At 39.4% G+C, this 22,960-nt stretch overlaps 1 protein-coding gene across 4 annotated transcripts in view; it reads right to left on the bottom strand.

Annotated features, from left to right (window-relative positions):
- Scgdelta (sarcoglycan delta) overlaps positions 1–22,960 on the bottom strand; it is a 178,227-nt gene that overhangs the window by 122,745 nt on the left and 32,522 nt on the right. The window contains exon 1 of one of the 4 annotated variants that reach the window (XM_069049980.1): positions 230–493. The exons of the other annotated variants lie outside the window; for them this stretch is intronic. The gene's annotated coding sequence lies outside the window, so the exon portion shown is untranslated. Of the gene's footprint in view, positions 1–229; positions 494–22,960 lie in introns of those variants that run through there. 4 annotated transcript variants of the gene reach the window in all.

The raw sequence follows: 22,960 nt of genomic DNA, 5'->3' as shown, positions 1-22,960 counted from the left end.
GGGAAAAAAACGAAAAACCGCCGTTACGGCAAGCCATCCGGAAACCAATAACACCGGCGCCGAGCGAAAGAGATATGTATAGCGTCAGCTTCCGGAAACGACAGAGAGGACATACGTCAAGAATGACTGCGTAGCATCTGTGCAGATTCCCAATAATGTGCAGCAGTCGGGTCGAAATCATATTAAAATACCTAGAGTGTACCCCGAGGTGTATTTGGTAGCCACATACCTGCTTTATGCCCGTCGATCTGAAATCGATACGGCGCCGCTCGCGGTCACCGAGTTATTCCTCCGCCAAATTCCGGCCTTTTGTGACGTCCAACTGCATCTACCGTCGAGGTAATGATCCTCGTAAATTGAACACATCAGGAATAACAGCTACGATAAAAGACCGGAAAGTGATTACCGTTTTTTCGATCGTCCACTTCCTGCAGGTATGTTGTTAATTCTGTCGTCACTGGAGGAGAGGAATTCGACGGACGCGTGGCCCACACCATCCCTATTCGGTTGTAGGACTTCTAAGAACGAACGAAGGTGTAAACAGGCAGAACAAGTGAATACTAGGTTTTCGCAGGATTCACTTGGTCGAGAAATGCAAAATTGTTGACCTTGACCTCAATAGGATGGGGAAAAGAGAAGGAAAGTTTGATCGAATCGTGGCACTGTACAGATTTTCTCTCTCTCTCTTTCTCACTCTATGTTTATCTAAAGTAGTTATCAAAAGTAACCAGGAAATAACTTTTTCCCATTAGAAAAATGAATTTCCGATACTTAATTGTTTAAAAAATGTCTAGTCTGGTAAACCATGAAAATCTGAAAAATAACTGACGCATTGGGAAACTCGTGAAATAGCATTGAAATGCCTTGGAGTAATATTTGGTAGAAATCTTCAGCATGTTCTGCCTGTGCAAACTTGTTGCCGCAAGTTACTTTTACTCGCTTTTACTTTCTGAGCAGAAGTAATTTTCTCAATAATCACAAACTGATACGTCGTGTGTTAAATATGTTACCTTATTTGTTCGTATTTATGATGATGTTTTCATAAAATATCTTTTTTTAAATTCCTTTAAAATAAGTAAATTTTTTTTTCATAGATTTTAGTGTTAGAAGTGTCACTGTTTTTCATTTAGTCCACTAGAAATTTCCGGATCTGAATCACTCATTTTCACTTTTATTGAAACTGACATAAAACTGTCATAGAAGATAATTTCAATAAACACATAACATTTCCTTAGTTACCATAACTAGCCACCGCACTTGACCAAAATGGAAGAACAAATTACAGTTAAAACAGGTTTTGATTTAATGGAATTTAAATTTTTTTATAGACAACTCGTGTTAGCGTGTTTTTTTTTCATGCGTGTGGATTATCAACTCGCCAACGGCTCGTTTAATAAACTTCCACACTCATGAAAAAAAGTTGCACTTCTAACACACGTTGTCTAAATAACTATTTTATTATGCCTGAATCGTAATCTATGTTTTTGACACTAAAATGCCTGCGAAAAAGGGCCTTTAAAACACTAAACTGTTATAGGCACGTTAAATTTTAAGAAAAAAGTAAAATCTTGATGCATGCGTCTGACCCTAAAATGGATTATTTTCTCGGAAGAAGGACATTATTAATTATCTCAGCTGGCGGTGAAGGCAGTTTTGCACTGTTCTTCATTCTACCTCTCAAACAAAAATCTTCACAATGTCAACTACCGAGCTCGAAAGACAGGAGACATCGATTGATTTCTCCGCTGATAGTGGAACAGAAATTTGCAGTTTTATTTATTTTCATGTGAAAATATTTAAATGGATAATCCAAAGTCTTCCTAGCTCGAACAAGCCGACTTTTTTCGATCTTTTTTAGGTTAATTGTGATTTTTCTCGACTGACAGCAGAGATTTTTATTCGATTTCTAATGTGAAATCTTACAAAAGACAGAAACCCCATAAGGATAAAGTTGAGAATAAAATTTTATAAATACTGTTCTTGTAATTAATCCAATTTCTACATCTCATAGTTCTTATCTGAAATCTGATACTTTGCAAAGACAACAAAATAGTTATATACAGGGTGATTTACGAGGAATAATGAGCCCGACGGAATAGAAAATGCAACCCGCAATTCATCAGGAGAAAAACCCGGACATTTACCGCTTCGATATCCGGCTTTTTGTTGCAATGTATTGTGGGTTGCATTTTCTATTCCGTCGGGCTCATTATTCCTCGTAAATCACCCTGTATTTATAATATAAGTGTTAAAAGTAAGATTTTATTTTGAGAGAAGGGAAGATTTCGGAACGAGCGCAGCGAGTGGAGAAACCCTTCGAACAAAATAAAATCACTTTTAGCACGAATATCATACACTAAGCATTGAGTCATGGAGTGTTGCATGTTTTCAACACCGTCCCTCGATTGTAGGTAGCTAGAGCTTATTATTCTGGTATTCATGAGTTTTTCTTTTAACACTAGCGGAAAATTTTTTAATTTTTAATTCATGTACGCCGTGTTAAAAATTGACTTTTTACTACTGTTTGTAGAAAAAAAATATACAGGATGTCCCAAAAAAATACGAGTCCATAAGTCTTTTATTTATTGGAGGATTTTAATTATTTATACACCAAATTAAATGGTCATGTATAGGCTACAAAAAGGCCTAATAAATTCCCGTATACCCTTAAGGACTTCAAGGCTAAACTGTCAAAAAAATTTTTTAAATGGGAACATAATTTTTTTTAGTAATTCTAATAGAGATTTTTATTTTGAAAACAACAATGTATCACAAGTATACACTTACATACCAAAAATACAAAAAAAAAATTGTCAAAAACGCTACTATCGTCTATACTCCATTTTGCGCTAATCATTGGCCGCATATCTGCGCAATCCCATATGTTATTATTTGTCATTTGTTTTTCCAGCTAACTTAATTTGGTTATTACAATGCAATGCATTTTGATAACTTCTCGCTTGGTGTTCGTCATTTGTTACAAAAGTTAGTGTTATTTTTGTACGTGAAGTTATACTTGTGATACATTGTTGTTTTCAGAATAAAAATCTCTATCAAAATTACTACAAAAAATATGTATTCCCATTTGAAAAAAAAATATTTTGACAGTTTATCCTTGAAGCCCTTGGAGCTATACGTGAATTTAGTAGGCCGTTTTGTAGCCTATTCACAATCATTTAATTTGGTGTATAGATAATTAAAATTCTCCGATAAATAAGGGCTATGGACTCGTCTTTGTCTTGGGGACACTCTGTATATAAAAACATCTACCGCTTTTAGATACTCCTACGTCAATGCTTACAATTCTACCGCACTTTCTCTTGGGTAGGCTAAAAAATTTACTGATCTGCAGTCAATTGGTAAAAAAATTTAAAACTGTGATTTTTCATTTAAAAACGACACAAATAGGCTCAAAATAGAAAAAAAAATTAGCCTATGGCATCTTGTTTATAAGGGATTTTGTAGCACTTACTCTTTTACGGCACTCCTCGCAAGCTCGTCGTTCCCTAAACTCGTGCGTGCTACAAAATGCTTCTTATAAGACTTGTATCATAACATACTATTCTATCGTATTCTCCACTGCTCCAGTTCCATCTTTTATTTCGTCATCAAGATATTTAAAATTCTTAATTTGCTTAGTATACGTCAAAATTCAGCTATTTGTAAAAAATTTGTTGCAACTTGTGTGCTCTTTTGAATGCTAATGAGGGGACTTATTATCGGACGGCGAGTACATTATTGTCCGGACTGTGAAATTTCAATACCTGATAAATGGAGTGTCGGCCGTATTAATCGGATTTCCAGGGAATCGTGATATTAGAGCGCACTTTTTGCATACGTCCGTCCCCTTCGAACAAAATGTAGCCGTCACGTGGCCGAACGGAAATCATCGCCCCGTCACCGCTGCATTCAAATTTCGCAATTTCCGATCTGAATCGTGCTCGTAATTCCCGTCGCTTAAGTGTCCCTAACGTATTTATATCGCAATTTGCGGCTTCTCTTTCCAGAGATCTGGATCGCGGAACGACGTCTCTCCATGCTTATGTTATTATTTCATTTGGATTTCTTCATTTCCGGCGACGAATTGATGGCGCGCAAAATAACTTATCAAAGTCGAGACCCTCGCGCGAAAGGCGCCCCCCTTTTTAATTTCCAACTTACGAAATTTCAATAGGAAAACGCCTCGGAACCATCGCTCTCATTTGCCAGCACGCAGAAGCTAATTTCGCACAATGGAACGGCGGGTGCCTCCGGGAGGGGGCATATCGTGATGTGGCGATATGTCATGACCGCATTACGGCGCCGGCTTCATTTCGAAAAGGTGCAACCGGAAAAAAATCCACTCCGCCGACTAGGGATATTTCGAGTGGAGTGGAGGAGGAGTAGGAGAGCGCCGACCCAGCGGGTTTTTTGTGGATTTATGGTTAATTGCGGTTTAATTTGGTTAAGGCCGACGCGGCCCCCTCGTCGATGACGATCGGCGCCATCGGAAATTGAAATGATGATTAAAGACGTCTGTTTGTCCAATTTAAATGGAAATTAACGTCGAGACGGGGGTTTGTCTGCGTGTGGGGATTTTTGCGTGTTCGGGGATTAGGTAAAGACCGTGAGAGGGTATCGAGTCGTGAAAATGGCTTCCGACCCATCACCACCGCAAGCGGATTACCAGTGTCGAGGTGCGAACGTCTGCATGACAATGGATGTGTAAATAAGAAGAGGTGTTCGGGTGCGAGAGGACGATCGCGACCATCTTAATTCCTTATTCAGACTGTCGTTCGTATTTGAATCGCAGATTTAACCCTCAAATCCGGGAGAGGAGCAGGACCAAACGTCATTCGCTTTGATGTTTTTTGATTAAGTTGCTTGCCGGTGTGTAATTGAAACAGAAACTATGGTCGGGTAGGCAAATGCGTAATCTGTATGCAAGACAACTCCCAATGCTATCTGGAGATGTACGGTTTAGTACCGATGAATGCATCGATCCCGGACCGAAACTCCTAATAACAAAAACTTAATTTCGTCCCCACGTTCTATTAGATTATCGTTATGAAGTACATTTCCATTTCAATGGAAAGCCGCATCTACACTCTTCCGACTGATTATCGCAATTAACCAACTTGCCAATCAGACACTTAGACGTTCACCGGAATACAACTTTTTTCCGGACAACCCCCAAAATCAATTAAGCCCGTTCCGGGTGCAATATGTACGACCGCTAAAACTGAACGTTCGGCATTATCAATGTCGTCTATCTTGCGGAGCGCCTAAAACATGGAGGTCAGGACCGAACATATCTCATAGTCTAATTTCCGGAGGTCGCTGACTAATAACGGCCCTTTTACATAACTCCGGAGCCTGGAACGTCCCAAGTTTCCTTTCTAAGACGCCGACGTCGCTCCTATATGACGCCGTTAATCATACGTGCTCGAATTATCTCGTGCAGGCGCAATGCAACATATCGATGATCTATCATTGTCAAATTTGGCGCAGGTACCGGAGTTATCCATGTAAAATTCATACGTCAGAACAACACCAGAGACCCACACGTTGTTCACCTTCTCTACCTCAAACCTTCCTCCTCTCTTTTCAACCCCAAAACAACACGTCCAATTATTATCCTTTGTTAAATTAAACGTTGTTATTTCGAAAAACTTGCGCGACTTCCTGTTCCCGAGACACCCAAAAATAAATGAAAAATCTCCACACTTTAAGTGCTCTTATTGTGATATACGCTGCACATTAAAATGACCTCAAGCTTAGCTTTGCAAATATCGATTTCACCCATAATAGACAGGACGAAATGTGAACGCTACACATCAAAATGTGTTTACATATTTTAACAAAAATAATAAATATGCATTATATTATTTTGCATATATTCACAAGCACTGTTTTGTAAATCGAGGATTTAGGACGCAATAAAACTTCCATAAATATCTTGTTAAAATGTCAATCTTACTTCGTTATGCAGTAACAATTAATTCCAGTGTACTGTATTTTTGCATACATTTCTTCTACAAATGCACTACATTTTCATACCTCGGATAATTATTGCCCTCGCCGCGCTCGTGCACACAGTACAAAAACATGTACTTTCTTCCATACTTTATCATATTTCGCCCTGTCCTATTAATTTTATTCCAGTTTTATTTAAACATTCTCCTTCTTTTGCCCTCAAACGATGCACACGTACTTGTTCGTCATTAAACTGTGTTTTTTCTCCGGATCGTGTCTTAGTAGAAAACCCAAGACCTGAACCGGCACAATCTTTATTGTCAGGTATATTTGAGAAGCTCTCGTATTTTTATTAACTTCAATAACTCCCATATTTTCATGTTCGCATTTCAGTTTCATCAATTTAATGCTATTGGTTCTATTTTCCCTAAACTCTTCTTCTATTTCGCGATTTTACGATTGGACTTGATAACGTGTACGTTGTCACTTCTGACGCGTTATTAGATCTCTGTCCGGTGTCGTAACGTCGGCGTAACATTTTACGAATTTAATATTTCATGAAAGTTACTTCACCATTAATGTCTCGGCCACTTTTCTTAAGTTGAGCGTGTATAATGTTGCATGAAGAACGGCGAGAGAGGAACAATCATCAAATTGTAATCAGAAGGCGTAGTAAATCATGAGCGTTGCGCGCGACTGCCAACATCTGTCGTTGAAAAGCCCTGTTACGTCCGAGCTCGATATTATCTGCTGTCTGATACTTGGGCACAATGTTTTTATAATGCGCATCCTCTCGACGACGAATAATTGATTATTGTCGAGATCGGCGCGGTAATTAAGTCATTATGTTCGAAAATTTGCAAAGGAGGGCGCGCCCGGACAACATCATCCATTATGCCGGATCGAACTCCTATTTTTTGACGAAAGCTCGATTAATTCGTTACACGAATGCGACACTTCGCGATTGTCTGAACTGTAGTTCCATCCAATCAAACTACACCCAGAACTAATCAGAAACACCAAACTGCGACCATCTGTAGGTAATAACGACAACAACCGCCCTACCACGAATGGTGCGCTGTTCAACTTCTTCCAGTTGGTCTGATGCAGTTACAAAGAACAAAGCTCCTAATGGTCACTTTTTTCTTTTCAAATCTACCGTAAAGAGTCACACACCTTCCTGAACGGTTTTTGTTCTTTTCTGGCCCCGCGTTGGGCGCCAACCTCTTAGTAGTCAGGCGTTCGACAGGCAAATAAAAAACCTTGAACAGTTTCCCTACGATTGTGGTCCCCGTTGAGCGCCAAATTGCTACGAGTCAGGCGTAGGATAGTTAAACAAAACGCTTTCTTGAACGATTTTTGTTTTTTTCTGGCCCCACGTTCGGGGCCAACCTGTTATAATTCAGGCGTCGGATGGGCATATAAAACTTTCTTGAACAGTTTTCCTTGAGCTGTTCCCCGTCGGGCGCCACATTGTTACAAGTCAGGCATCGGGTGGGCAAATAAAAATCTTGAAGAGCTTCCCTTCGACTGTGGTCCCACGTTGGGCGGCAAATTGTTACGAATCGGGCGCCGGATTGGTTCATAAAACACAGTATTGAACAATTTGCCGTCGATTCTGGCCCCGTGCCGGGCGCCAAAATATTACAAGTCAGGCGTCGCATGATTAAACAAAACACCTTCGTGAAGAGTTGTTGTCCTTTTCTAGCTCTACGGTGCCAATCTTTCATAAGCTAGACGTCGGACAAGCAAATAAGAAACCTTGAACAGTTTGCTTTCGATTGTGGTCCCAAGTTGGGCGCCAAATTGCTACGAGTCAGGTGTCGGATGGTTAAACAAAAACCTTCTTGAGGGGTTTTTGTTCTTTTCTGGCCCCACGTAAGAATCGGCTTTCGGATGGGCACATAAAACACGTTCGTGAACAGTTTCTCTTAGACTGTGACCCCGCGTTGGGCGACGAAATGTTACAAGTCAGGCGACGGATGGTTAAATAAAATACCTTCTTGAGGGGTTTTTGTTCCTTTCTGGCCTCACGTTGGGCGCCAAACTCTTACAAGTCAGAGGTATGAAACAAACCCCGACTGCACATGCTTCTGCCCACCAGCCAACGTAGCAATCGCATAATCTTTTATTACTCAATTGCGGAACTAGTCTCTAGTCTTCCTTATGGAGAAGTCCGTTTAAATTTTGATATATTTCGTTTCTGATCCACGGCAGATCGGATTCCTCCAGCTCTGTCGTGAACCGATGTCTAGAGGTTGTGGACCTTTTGCTTGGATCTTCCTTTCACTTCTTGTGGTTCAATACAATTATTTGTCGGATGTGGTGGGGCTTATCGAATCTCTCTCGTCTCGTGATGATTTCCAATAAGTCTGTTGTAGCCGGTCTGATGGATATTCATAAAACGGGATCGTCCGGCGGTCGGGCCGAGTGTTAGACCGGAAACGGCGCGATATAAGAAGACGTCCCCTTATCGGAACACCGCAGGCGTCCCAACTTAGGCAGTGAATCTTGCCGCTGTCTTATTACACGCCGAGTCCTAGTTAGTAGCCGTAATGCTGTGTTAGTGCGTACTTGGCACGTTATGCCGTATGATTAGACAGATTTATTCCGGAGATTCCCGACATTATGTCAAAGGAAGTACAGCAAGACGGGGGCTTTATGAACGCCGTTCCGTCTCTAATGAGATTCTCTCTTGACGGCCATTACAATCATTTCCCAGTTATTACACAATTTACATATGCTTATTAAGTCCCACTTCTGTTGGTACGTGAGCGGCGCTCTTCCTTTAATTGTGCCCTACCACACACACACACACACTTGCCGAACCGTCTTTTACGAGGCTGCGCTCCGGGGTATCCACTCAAACAAATAAAAATTATTGACAATAACTCCGCGACGATAAACGCCCAGGATTGTCTCGTAAAAAACCCTCACCTGTAATTTATCTTCGTTTTATGGCGACGACGCCGCTTAATTACAACGGAAAAGACGTAAAACTGCCGCATTAACGGTCCTCGCCGATCAACCCGCAGACTGGTACACTCAGCCCGTATCGGGATTAATAATGTGCAACGAGAAGTTATTCTGCCGCCCCCGGCGCCTCCGCCAAAAACAACCACTACATCGGTAGTTGCAGAAACAAAATGCCGACAGGATACGGTCTCAGTCGACGAGAAAGCTCTCCGAAATGCGTCTCCTCTGCTCTCCAAAGCTATAATAACTACTGCAAATGGCACGTCAATTTTGTATAACAAATTAATCAACTCATTAGTTTCGTCCCAGTCCAACAGGACATCTATTTATTTTTTTTTTAAACAACAATAATCATTTATTTTATGTATGCCCGTGCGATATCATCCCATTTATCCCACCCATTTCAGACAGGTAATGACTTACTTTACCGCACGCGTGCGATAATATTCGCATTCGTACAAATGTCCCTATTATTTTCAAAATAATTCACTTTCATTTTGACTTTAAATTCAATGAAAAAAAAAATTCTAAGCGGGTGTAGATACAATGTTGTACGCGACACGTAGGCTACTATATTATTATCGCACCTATGTCATTACATAAACTTGGCGACGGCTTCGTTTTGTAAACTTCACATGTGTGCGATAATAATGTCCGCATCCCACTTGTTGCTTAAATAATGATTATGTTCCAACAAGGATTGACAACCCAATTACAGGTTTTCAATAGCAGTTCAATACTATCTCTTGTGCATCGAAAAGTAGTAAAACTGCTTACACAACGGAAAGGGGAAGTCTTGTTGGTAGATGTTGATGAATTGGATAAAATTAGGGGAATAATGAAGTATCTGAAAGGAGAAAATGAATTGGAAGAATGAGTGACTAGAGGGGGAGAGAAATGAGTACAACTAACAAGATTTATTTCAATGAAAATGTAGAATAACAAAGACCAGAATAAAATTTAAAAAAGGTAAATGAAGTTTTAGTTTATCTTCTTGTTTTTCCTTTCCCAAGTCCTTTTTTACCTTTATGCCAATCCAATTACTGTTTATTTACTGTAAATTTTACTGTCTTAATTAGACTGTCAAATTTTCGTCTTATTAACTCACAATTGAGTTTATTTCTTTCAACTATCATTATCATTTCTTCGTTTTCTTCGAAGTTTTCATCTTTACATTTTTACATTGTTTATAAGTCTAGCTTCATCAGGTATTTGTTTATTTCTTGTTGAAGAATCTTTGATGAATGTTATTAAACACGATAGTTTTTGAGAAAACAAACAACAGTACACTCTAAAAAATAATTTTCGGGTGTTTCGTTATTAATTTGTTATCTTCAATGTAGAAAAAATTCAAATAAACATAAAAAAGTTTTAATATAAATCGAAAAAGAATTCTTATTGGTCTTTTGAGTCACGCTTTTTTTTTCGATTTTAAAAATTTCCAGATGGTGGTAAATGACATGTTTACACATTTTGAACAGCTACAGTATCTTGATTTTTACACACTAACCAAACTATCTGTCATTTTACAGCGGTGTGTGAAATACCACGAAAATTTTAAGCTTTCAGGGACCTCCAAAAAAACTCTTAGCTTATCATAAATAAAGTCTATTTATACTAAGACAAGATACCGCTACGATTGATCCGTTCAGTTTTCGAAAATGAACATAATTTAATTATTTTCTTATGAAAAATTGTGAAGTCTTATGGCGCCATCTTGTGGTATAAATCGTAAGCATGTCAGTTATCGGTATAATAGATAACTTTCTGGTATTTCATTAATCAAATGTCAGTCTTTGACAGGTTTTGCAAAATTATTGGTTACAACAAATTTCAAATTTGAGAAAACGAGTCGTCGGCCAAAAAGATTAATACATTACTAATGCGGTAGGTATTTTACATAGCTCGGTTTTTGTTTCAATTTTTAAACCTCCCGCTGTAAAATGTAGCCTACCGCATTTGTAATGTAAATAACTATTTATACTGAACACGTGAGACACTACATTTTTATCGTGTTGATGCGATTACACAACCTCGACCTTGGGCCTCGTCGTGCAAACTTCACACTCGTGCGACAATAACGTATCGCACTTGTTCCGTAAACATCTATTATTCGTCAACGGGGATCGAAAGATGTTCAGATTTTGCACATATTTTCCTGAAAATTTGAGTATTTTGGAAAAATGTTCGCCCCGGGAACCGGTTCCCCGTTCGGTGTAATCCTTGCAGAAAACTTGTCACGATTAATCTGAGATCTATTAATTGGCGGAGAGCAGCGTTCGCGTTTGGGGTTTTCCGCCGTTAATTATGGAGTTTTTCGGGCAACTTCGTCGAAAGTTGTAAATGTGCGTAAGTATCGATTGAACAATAACGTACGAGTGGGCTCGCGGGAACGAAGCATAATTTGTACCTAATTTTGTATCGGTCTGGGTAACGCCGTCAGGATTTGTGTTCTATTCAAGGAGGCGGTTGAGGATCTCAAAACGCCTGGTAACTTCCAGACAGTTATTGTAATTTAGGAGTGGCAATTCCTTTCGAGACATGTGTAAGGCACGATATGAAATTCTTACTCGTTCGTAATTACTTCCACGTGAAAATATATCAAACTTTATTAAAGCGACGGCTCACCCTCCAGTCCGCCCGGGCCGCCACTTCCACCGATTATTATTGTTTAATCAATTACGGAACGAACAAGTCGAACGGTCCTGGAAAAACGCGTCTGCATCCTTCCCTTTGAATATTTCAAGACGGGAATGAAGCTGGCGGCACGTTAATCCGACAAAGTTTGCTCTCACCCGAGCGGTTTCGGGAGGAAGCAAAGTCGGAGAGAGGGCAGATGACGACGTTTCCTGCCGATGTTGCTGTCTTGTCTTCTGCTTTACGACTGCATCAAGTGTGGCACGAGTCCTCGAGCCGTCTCTGTCCCACCTGTGGCCGCCATTATCCTCGTATGGGGGTCATAAACTAGCCTACTTCAACTGAATGTATGCATTGTTCGAACTGACTGCGACATCCGTTTCCGCTGACCGCAGCATCACGCCATTGTTACGACGTAATTGGGGTTTTTCGAGACCGCCTGAAATATTCAAAACACGGTTTGTGCACCCGAATGCACAACCCGACCCTGTGATCGTCGCCCCTCGGCCCTCTAATTTCTTTTTTCTTCGCCCCATCGTCGTGGTCTGAGCGTCCGCCCCTCGAGATGAATATAGAATTCATGTCGATCTTCGAAATCCGGGGATCCACCTTTTCTGCGCTCGCAATATGAGATATTATTTTACCGGAAAAGCAATAAAAATTTGACAGACAATCCATAGCACTGATATAACTGAAATACAATTTTAAAGTAGCAAAGAACATGAAAAATAAAAGTTCGCAACAGCCGATCGAATGCCCTCTTATATGTTACGGGCGGCTGAACGCGAATCGCAACCGGTCAGACACATGATGATGACGACTGCTATTATGTCAGGACTAGGCCGGCGATCCTTTTTCGATCTCTCCTTCTCCCCATCCGACGGGACGCCGCCGCCGCCGCCGCCGCCGCACAGATATGCACTTTATGAGATTACGACTGTGCAGGTGGACTATATATCGGCATCGGGTCCGTTTAAACTCTGCTCTCTTCCTTCAGACCCCCACATTAAGACTGATACCCCCTTTGTTGCCTCGGCTCTACAAAAGAGCTTTTCTGCAGCCCATCAACATATCCGACTATATACCCACTTTGTCGTTCAAACGAAAAAATTACTTCGGCTTCTTCTGATAAAAGGCGACTCGCTCTCTTTCTGACTCCACCCTTGAACTCGGCCCTTTCGCCAAATGGTCCACAATATCCTTTGTCGACACCTGGATGATTCGACCTAACACGACGATATCATCAACGAGAAACGGCCCAAAACATCAGGGAAACAATGAAGACGGTAAAAAAGGGATTAGGGACGACGCTTCCTCGACCGGCCACGACTTAATCTCGCACCATTCCGATCGAGAAGAAATTAACCCCCACACTTCCTCTGCAGATACTAATCTACATCATGGCAAAAGCGCAACCCACAACTACACTCTGCAGCTTAAACAGTTCGTGCACGTCTCCAACATTCTTCTTCTATTTCTATTTAGATGTTTCTGAGTAAATTTACGAAACTCAAGAAAAATCCAGGAGCTCAGATGCGACAAAATATTTATATGAATAAACAGAGAAACACTTTTTGAAAAATATGTTATACAGGGCATTTTCACGAGTGGTAATGAGCCCGACGGAATTAAAAATGCAACCCACAATACACTTGCAAGGTAAACCTAGATATTTACCTTGCAAGTGTGTTGTGGGTTGCATTTTCAATTCCTTCGGGCTCATTATCACTCGTGAAATACTCTGTATTGTCAATTACCTACACTTTCTCCGAATTAAGACCATCAGAGTGAGCACACCTGCCGTTACAGTTGGTGGATTCAAAAAAAAAACGGGACAAACAACAAAAAAACTCATTTTTTCTTGCACTGTTAATGAGTACCCATAAAAAATATAATTTGTCAAAGTCTAACCCATTTATTTATAAATTGAGATACCCTGAAATCATTCTAACCGATTTCTAATAAACCTTTTTTGTTCGACACTGTCAGAATTTGAGAATTTTCTCCTATGTGAACGGATTTTGACAAATGTGACAACTTGTTTTTAAAGATTTTAAGCGATTTGGAGCCTTAAGGGGGTCGTCGAACAAAAAAACGTTGTATTCAACTCGTTCTTGCGTAAACTGGACTTCTTTTGGGTCTGATGGGCCTTTAAAATGCTCGTTTGACTCGCGTTTTAATCTGGCTCACTCATACCAAAAAAAGCCCAATTTACACACGAACTCGTTAAATAAATAACTATTTTCAAACTTTAAAAAACCAAAAAATTGTATCCATTTTTTTGGCGTGTCCCGTTTTTTTTTTAATCCAAGTGTACCAAGAGGTTGCCTTTTCTAAACAATTTATATTATTCTTGCAAGTTTTGGTTCGTTTTCAGTAATTTTTGAGGAACCAATTCCGGGAGTGACTCTGACGAAAACGTTCTCTTAAAATATCGATGACACATAATTGGATTTTTTCACGATTGGGGAGTAGAAATCAACTTCTCGGATGTCAACGTCGTGACAGAAGTAGAGCATTTTCTCCCTAGGGAGCAAATATTTGTTCCCTAGTGAGTTTTCATTTTTTGACAGTTGTGACAAAAATCTAATGGGAGTTTTCATTTTTTTTGACAGTTGTGACAAAAATCTAATTGTGTTGTCAAGGCAAGTACTAATTGCATTAAATTCATCGAAAGATAACAACTCATTTGTCATCATTTTTTTATTCTTAAAATTTGAGATTTTTGTGCTGTTTCTACTCACTACCGTGAAAAAAATAGTATATATACTTCTGAGAATGCTCATTTTTCCCTCGGTGCTTTATAAACTGCACCTCAGGAAAAATCATGCATTTCTCTCCCTCAATATATAATATACTAATATTTTGATTTAATTAAAAAATGGATGGCGGAAAAAATTGCCAAAAAATTCCGCGAGATATTATTTTGTTTGTTTTTCAGCAAGCTGAAAATGTTAAAATAATATTCCACGTTTAGAACGAACCCGGTGATTATGAGGAAATATGTGGAATCGATTTTATAATATTGTACGATTAACGTTAATAAATAAACTGTGATCCTTGATAAATCTAATTAATTATCTGTCATTTTTGGCAAAATTCGAATAAATATCAACCGGAAATTTTTACTTTTACTGCAAAGAGCGTAACGGTATATTATTCAACAAGCATGTAATGATGGCTATTACCCACGAAGATTGAGTTTACGGCAGGAACCTCAGACGAGTACTACAGCCGTCTACGAGTACGTGCAGAGTCAGCATCATTACATGCGAGTGGAAAACGATACTTTTTCTACGAGGTACACTTATGACATTTGAAGATAATTATGACATATGAATAATTACGCGATAGCAACTTTACAGTCTATGCGATGATTTGTAAATGTAATTTTTATTGTTCAGAACATGTGGAGTAATTAGTTATTTCATACTCACCGCCGTAATTAATGAAAATCATTACTTGACAGCTGGCTCATATAATGAATGTATTTTTACTCCCTATAGGAAAAGAATGCCGTACTTTCGGCCCTAAAGCGAGAGAAAATGTCTGCTCTCAAATGATGTAATGGAAAAATTATGCTATAAAACAGTCTTTATTTCACAACCTTTGTATACAGGTGTCCCAGAATGAACCAGCATAATTTTAACCACGAGCTACTGGCTTCATGTAGAACTCGGAAAAAATATTTAAAAAATTCTGTCAAAAAATAAAGTCATTTAATTTTTGAGGTACAATTTTTTTGATTGCTTTTAGTCTTCTACGTTGTCCCACAACCTCCTAGGTAAAATTTCGGCACATTTTAAAAATACACCCTGTATATCATATTTTATAAAACGTACACCAATGCGGTTTCCTTGTTTTAAAGCATATTTCCTAGAGGTTACTTCGCGTACATTTTATAAAATATGATATACAGGGGTGTATTTTTAAAATGTGACGAAATTTTACCTACGAAGTTGTGGGACCACGTAGAAGACTAAAAGCAATTAAAAATATATATATATAGCGTTATTTTAGTCGCCCAAGAGAGGAAGTAAAGTAACGCTTTTAATCCCTTGGAGACTTGACAGTTGTACCATTCACCCATGCTGTGACTAAGAAAAAAATGTGTGTCCCTGTCTTACTGTCTTTTTGCCCAAATCACCTTTACGATTAAACGATTGAATGAGTTGAGTCGTGCAAAAAAAGGGTAGGTATATACCACGGGACTGAAATGCTTCTTCATCCCTCGCGTATTCATTGCCCTCGCTGCAACAAACTTGCACGCGGGACAAAAAGACACATTTTGATGCCTCGTCATATAAAATGGTTCGGACCTCTGCCTGCTTGACGTTTAGCAAATTACAATTTAAAAACTAGCAATAATAAGAGTCTCGATTCGTTCAATTCGTAATGGAATTTTTCCATATCCTCGTCCTGGGATTGCGGAACCGCGTTAGCTGCAAGAAAGCTCGAGATTCCAACGTCGGCCGAAAGAAAATGCGAGCGGATGGGAAAACAAAAGTAATTAAAGTTATTTGCAAGCAGTGTAAGTCGCAAATACGTATTTCACCTGCTAATTGCTCGGCTAACACGACACGCGGCGTCTGGCCCGGAAGGAATTCTCTCTCCTTCCGACGCTGGTCCGTTTCCTCGTCCTTATATTCCATTAAAATCCCCGCACAAATCATCCTTGACGCTAAGAATGCAATATTACCTCTACCTACTTTTCATCAAACTGCGCTCTCTTACATTTTCTTGTTCAATTCTTATCAAATTAAAATTTACTAGCGCGATATTGTTCGGAACTTATCGTATATCATTTGATATGCACGTGCCTGGGATGCCGCCCCACATCTCGCCGCCCCTCCACCACCATCAGATAAAAATATTTCACGGCGCAAAATGCCGATTGTACTCGCGTCAGAAACCGCAACGTTTTGCCGAAATCCGAAACGCTCATCAGCAACTTTCGCCGGCTCCCTTCTGATCTTGATATTCAAACGCAGTTGTTGTTTTTCTTATCGTTTGTCTTAATATTTTTTATTTGTTCCGAGGTATTTACGCACCCCGGGGATTACTTCCGGACCGGTGGGTGGGGTCGCTCCAACGATTAAAATTAATACGACCTCGGGAAATTCCCAGACTTTTTCCGTTCCTCACCGAAACTTCCTTTCACCTCCTCTTTATCCACCGATGTCGAAAATTACGACGCCACTTTTTAAATATTGACCTGCTGATCTGTGTCGACCAAAGCAAACACGACGGTTAATGTTTCCATTGTCCAAACTCGCTCATATTGATTTTATACAGATACCATTTCCATTTGTACTCCACTCCGAGCCCATTTACCGGATCTTTGTCTTTTTCAGAAAACCTACTGCTGCATTTTATACATCACTTCTTTCAAAAGCGAACCGACAGGATATTCCCCTCACGAAAATTTCTACTTCATTCCTAATTAAATATACAAAATGTGCAAGCAAAATCTTTTACGCTGCGACAGTGTTCTCGATACATTCAACGATCCAAAAGGAATTCTGTAAAATTAGTAATGACCTCCGGTAAGTATCCGTAATCGGCTCACCAGGAGATGTTAACGTCAATAAGAAGCATCTCACAACACAGTCGCTACCGTCAATGCCGGAACTTTCTCTAAGGTTGCCTTACAGCTTTTTTTAAATTAATTAAGCAAAAAGCTACTTACAAAAATGGTGGATGCGCCGGGAAAATACAATAAATCAATGATTCTCTGATTGCACACATTCAGATCTAACAATAGTTAATTACCACTTTTTGACAAGTGGGAAGTATACACATACGAGAGCAGCCAGTGTTGTTATAAAAAGATTCTTAATTTTTGTGGCAAATTAAACAAGACTGGGCCAGGTGTACTTGTATTCGCTACGCTCGCGAGCGTGACCTTCCTACTTGTAAAAAAAGTAGTACACCTGCTCATTAATAATTATTATTTTGCACTACGCAGTAAATTGCCCTTTCAGACGCATGATATTGATTTGGATCGATTAGATTGTCAGTTTTTTTACTGGTGGTGCAAAAAAATGTTTTTGGAAGGTTCTGGCGACCGCGTCGCGGGACTGCATTAATTGAACGAGCGAAATTCTTGTGAACAATTCCATTTCGGTATTTTGTTGTGGATTTTTGGAAATTTGTACAATTAAAAATCCGCAAGCGGCCCCGGGAATGCTGTTGTCGGGTGTGCGCGTTTAATCGCCGTCTAAATTGTGATGGGGAGCAATTATGGGAGGGCCGCGATGACGTTGATAGCGCTAAACTAATATATGTCTTCGTTGAAATTTAAGCAGTTTTCTTTGAAGGGCAAACATTCATTTTCACGCCATTAACTGAATCTTAATTAAATATTTTCCACGAGCTGATATCTCCAAGTGTCACATAACTATGCAGGAGCATCTCACCGGGGCCGGAAGCCCCCTTAATTTCGGGTCGGTTGCCAACTAGCGCGGTGGCAGGTGGAGGAGCTACGTGTGGCATTAGACTGGAAATACAGGTGTTCATATATCTTCAGTTACTCGAAATCACCCTCCTAATATCCTGCACTTCTGTTACGTTAATGACGCAGTCTTAAATTTGACCCCGGCAATTTATCGATTCCGACAACAAGAGGAGAGCAGAGAAAAAAAAATCTCGTCTAATTAATGATTTCCATCGCTTTATAACACGCCGCTTGTTTCCCGCCCTCATATTTCACCGCGGAAATTTAAGAAATGAGAGGGCATAAAAGGAGCGCGAGGCGCACACACACACCTCGCGATCTATCATTGTAAATTAAGAAACATAAAGAGCTGTGACGTAACGTATGTGCGCTATAAATTCGCAAAGAGGCGGTATCTGTTTACGCAAACGTGTCGTTGCGGCCGGAATAAACGATATTTGTGAAAGTTCGGCGCGCTTTCGATAAATTAGATAGGGAGAGAGAGCATAGTTTAATAAAACCGAGGATATCACATAATTCAAGTTAATTATGAAATTACTTGTGCATAATTAAAACAAGGTCGTAAATATTTTACAAGATGCGGTAAAGATGTTTTACGCGTTAAGTAAGCGCTCGCCAAACTCGGCTGCTTTCTTTACCGCCAGGGCTTTTATGAACAATATCGTAAACCACATCCTAGTAACCGTCTAGCTGCATCCTGTCTATCGGAGGCCATAATTTTACATAATTAAGCCGAAATTTTTAACTTCGACCAACTTCAAACCTGACCTGCTCTGCTTGCTTTTCGACGTCGACTTCCTCATCGTGGCCTGATGTTGGGGCCGAAGAGGATTCGATCCTTCATTGTCCTTCGCCCTCAAGGACTTCCGTTGGGCTTGAAACCTCGACACGACATTTCTATTCCAGTTAATAAAAATATAAAAATCAAGATGTTGTCGCAAATGTCACAATAAAAGTTTCATTTTCAACAAAGAAATGTTTTACGTGAACTTCTTCTAACGACCTATCAGATGGAACTCCAATAAGTTGGTAATAATCGAACGATCTGTCACAAAAAAAAACGTTTTAAAAACTTGCTTGGGACTGAAATCTGAATCTTAAATGTCTTTAATATTTTATTAAAAGGAAACAATTTCGATAATTGCTTGTGGAACTAGATGAACTGTAAAACCGGTGTTTTATAGAGTTCGATGCAGTAAATAAACCGCTAGACTGTTATGAGGAAATTTCTAGTATTGAAATGCCGACGTCTCGATTGTCTGGTGAATTATATCAAGTAAAAGAATTATATTGTGGAAATGTAGATCTAGACAACAAAATTATAAAAACGTAATGTTCGAACTGTTTTTTTAAGTATACCGGGTGCGATATAAAAAACGGCCACTATTATAGTGACCAAAGAAAATCTTTCGAAATCGATTATAAGTAGTAATTTACAATTTTTTACCACGGACCCATTAATGTTCGATTATTCATTTGTCTTTTCATATATCAACGCTTATTTCTATAACTGACTTTGGTAGATCCTTTTAAGCTCTATAAGAAGTAGAGACGTAAAAATGTACTTATAAAAAAATACAAATTCTTTAAAATTTAATTACTAAATACATATACTACTTATCATGGAAAATGCAATACCCAGAAATAGCATATTTTGATGAAACTTTGTACAATAATTGGGCCATAACTAAGATAAAACGGTGAAAGTTTCAGTAACATTGATCTTCAAACCTGGCACGACAACATCGTAACACAGTGGCCACATTTTGTCCCACACGATGAGCGATTGCCCCTTTAAAGAAAGTTATATGCAAAAAATGTTGTTATTTTTTGCGATTTTCTTGAAAATGAAGAGGTACCTATAATTCCTCAAAGGAAGCGCCTTGGCTATAGAGGAATCGAATAGTGCAAGATTCATTGCGATATGTTGCTTAATGCAGGAGCTATGGCTGTTTAAAGCTTTTTCTTAGGCAAAAAAAGAGATAAGGAGGAGTAGGTCCTTTTTTCGATAAATGTTTTGTTGCGAATCCGATCCAAATCGGTGTTAAGTTAACGGACGAGTTGAATTCAAAAATAGGAAAGTTCCGCTGACAGACGGGGTTTTGTGTCCTGGGAGCTAAAACGAAGAAAGAAAAGTCATCTTTAAAGCTAGACTACTCGGCAACTACACCTCCCAGGGTCAATTAGTTTATATAAAATGCATCAGGAGAACGAGGAGAATCCAACGGTGCAAGAATCCTTGCCGTATCTTCAATAATAAGCGAGATCGTGTGCAAACCTAAAAATTCCAAAATTCGAAAATTTTCGATCACCTCCATTGTGAATGATTCCAAACTAAAAGTGGTCTACATGATAGAATTCGACGAAAGGATCCCATTGAGGCAAGAATCATCGCCGTAACTTTAAATAAAGTTATGTGCAAAAAAAAAGTTTTTTAGTTTTTTGCAATTTTCTCGAAAACAAAAAGACCAAGGGATAATTATTTCACCTCAAAAGAAGCACCTTGGCTAGAAGAATCCGATGGTGCAAGATTCATCGCAATATGTTGCTTATTACGGTAGCTATGGCCGTTTAAACATTTTTTTAGGCGAAAAAAGGGGAAAAGGGAGAGTAGGTGTTTTTTTTTTTGGAAAACTGTTTTGTCGCGAAACCGACCCAAATCGGTGTTAACTTAATGTAACGGACGAGTTGAATTCAAAAATAGGAAAAGTTCCGCCAATAGACGCAGTTTTGTGTCTGGAAGCTAAAAAGAAGAAACTTGCAAATCATCTTTAAGGGTAGATTAGTCGGTAATTACTAGGGTCAATTAGTTTACAGAAGATTCATCAAGAGAACAAGGGGAATCCAACGGTGCAAGAATCATTACCGTATCTTCAATAATAAGCAACATCGTTTGCAATTCCAAACTGATTTTGACCAGTCCAAAATTCAAAAATTTTTGCCATTGTGAATCAGTCCAAACTGCAAGTGGTCTACGTGATAGAATTCGGCGAAAGGATTCCATTGAAGCACGAATCATCGCCCTAGAGCCACTTTGAAGAAAGTTATATGCAAGATTCCATTGAAGCACGATAGCCACTTTAAAGAAAGTTATATGCAAAAAAATATATATTTTTTTTTAGTTTTTTACGATTTCCCCGAAAATGAAAAGACCAAGGTGTAATTCTTTCACCTCAAAAGAAGCGTCGTGGCTAGAGGAATCCAGTGGTGCAAGATTCATAGCGACATGTCTCTTAATACGGGAGCTATCGCCATTTAAAAATTTTTCTTAGGGGAAAAAAGAGAAAAGGGGGAGATCGTTATTACGCACAAGTGGCAAGTCTAAAGGTGGCCTTACACCAAGGCAACAATTGGCAACATATTGCCTGCAACATTTTTTAGTAATGTTGCCGGTCATTACTAAAAAATGTTGCCGATTGTGGCCTTGGTGTAAGGCCGCGTTTACACCGTTACTGTTTATCTTGAAGTGCATAGGATATTTTTTATCATTTACTCGTTTGGCTTTGAATCACTTGCATTCAAGTTTGTGTTCCAACAACATTCGTCGAATGTCGGGACGGTGATGCTGACAATGTTTGGAATCTTTGATCGGTCGGCCACTCTCAGAACCGTTATAATAACATAATCGGTGCGGTTGTCTGAAGCTTTCGAGGCATTACGTGTGTTGTGTACAACGTTTTAATTTATTTGGCTAGTGTCAGATAGGATGTTGTAAAGTTATCTTGATGGTTAATGACGCACAAGCGGCTTATCTACAATATGACAAATTCGCCCCCATCCCATTTCCACGTATTGTTAATTGAAATTGCTATTTAACCACAACTCATAATACGTCTCACTGTTCCATCCTGATAAGGCCGTGGTCGGATTCTTGATACGTTCACATTCTAAACCCACCCTCGACGTATATAATACCAAAACCACTAGAAGAAAATGAGATATATAAAAGTCGAGCTAGATAAATTGTTAACGTTTTGTAAAGCGCCATACATGACATAAATTCGTGAAATTCCCAGTAACAAATTTTATTTTCTCAGAAATTTGCCTCCGCAATATAACGGCGTTATGATGATGAGGGGGGGCCTGGGGACGTGTCGGGACATATTAAATGCGTTCTCGCCACTATTAAAAGGGACGATAACAAAAATTAAGAGCTGTTGCCGCGCCGCGTATATCACAGGCTTAGGGGGTTCCTCCGTGATATCTCTTCATATGTGCGCGAAAGTGTATTTTTGTTGCCTTTTTACGAAGACGAGTGTTCGTCGAGATACCAGAATTGAGCTTTTAGCTTCTCCTCGAGGCTCAACACCTAATTCCCAACCTGATGCCACTTACTCAACGAAAATAACCGCCGACAACGACACAATATCCCGACAGCTTGCCAATTAAACCGCGATAACTACCCGCCCTGATTACTCCCCCCAAACAAAAACAAAAAACAATTCAACCGATCAAATTTTCACGAATTACAAAAACAAACAGACGGAAATCGTTCCGCTACGGCATTTTTATTCGACAAACGTTAAAAATGTTGTCACCCGACTCGCAACTACAAAGAATTCTCTCGCACGCTCCGACTGCACAAACTTCTTGATTCGACTCGCGTAAGAGAATTAAATCGCGAAAGGAAAACACAACACAAGAAGCGACTTTTAAAACGGAATACTTCGATATTTGTCGCACCTGTTATAAATACACTTTTCTTTGCATATCGTTAAAACAACGCGAATCGAGCTCGTTCCGTTCTTTTAGATAATATGAAAGAGGTTGTGAAAGGTTACCTTTGTTACAGTTTCAACAATACCGACCTTTGATATCTACTTCAGTGTAATCGGTGTGGCTTCAACCAACCATCATATTATCCCAGGCAGCAACATCATCAAATTTACAGACTTGTCTCGACTCAGCAAATGCATCGTCAATATTACGTTATTC

This window comes from Tenebrio molitor, chromosome 6 (assembly GCF_963966145.1).
Source record: "Tenebrio molitor chromosome 6, icTenMoli1.1, whole genome shotgun sequence".
Lineage (NCBI taxonomy): Eukaryota > Metazoa > Arthropoda > Insecta > Coleoptera > Tenebrionidae > Tenebrio > Tenebrio molitor.
Note: the sequence above shows the minus strand (reverse complement) of the source record. Positions and strands in the feature narration are given on the sequence as shown.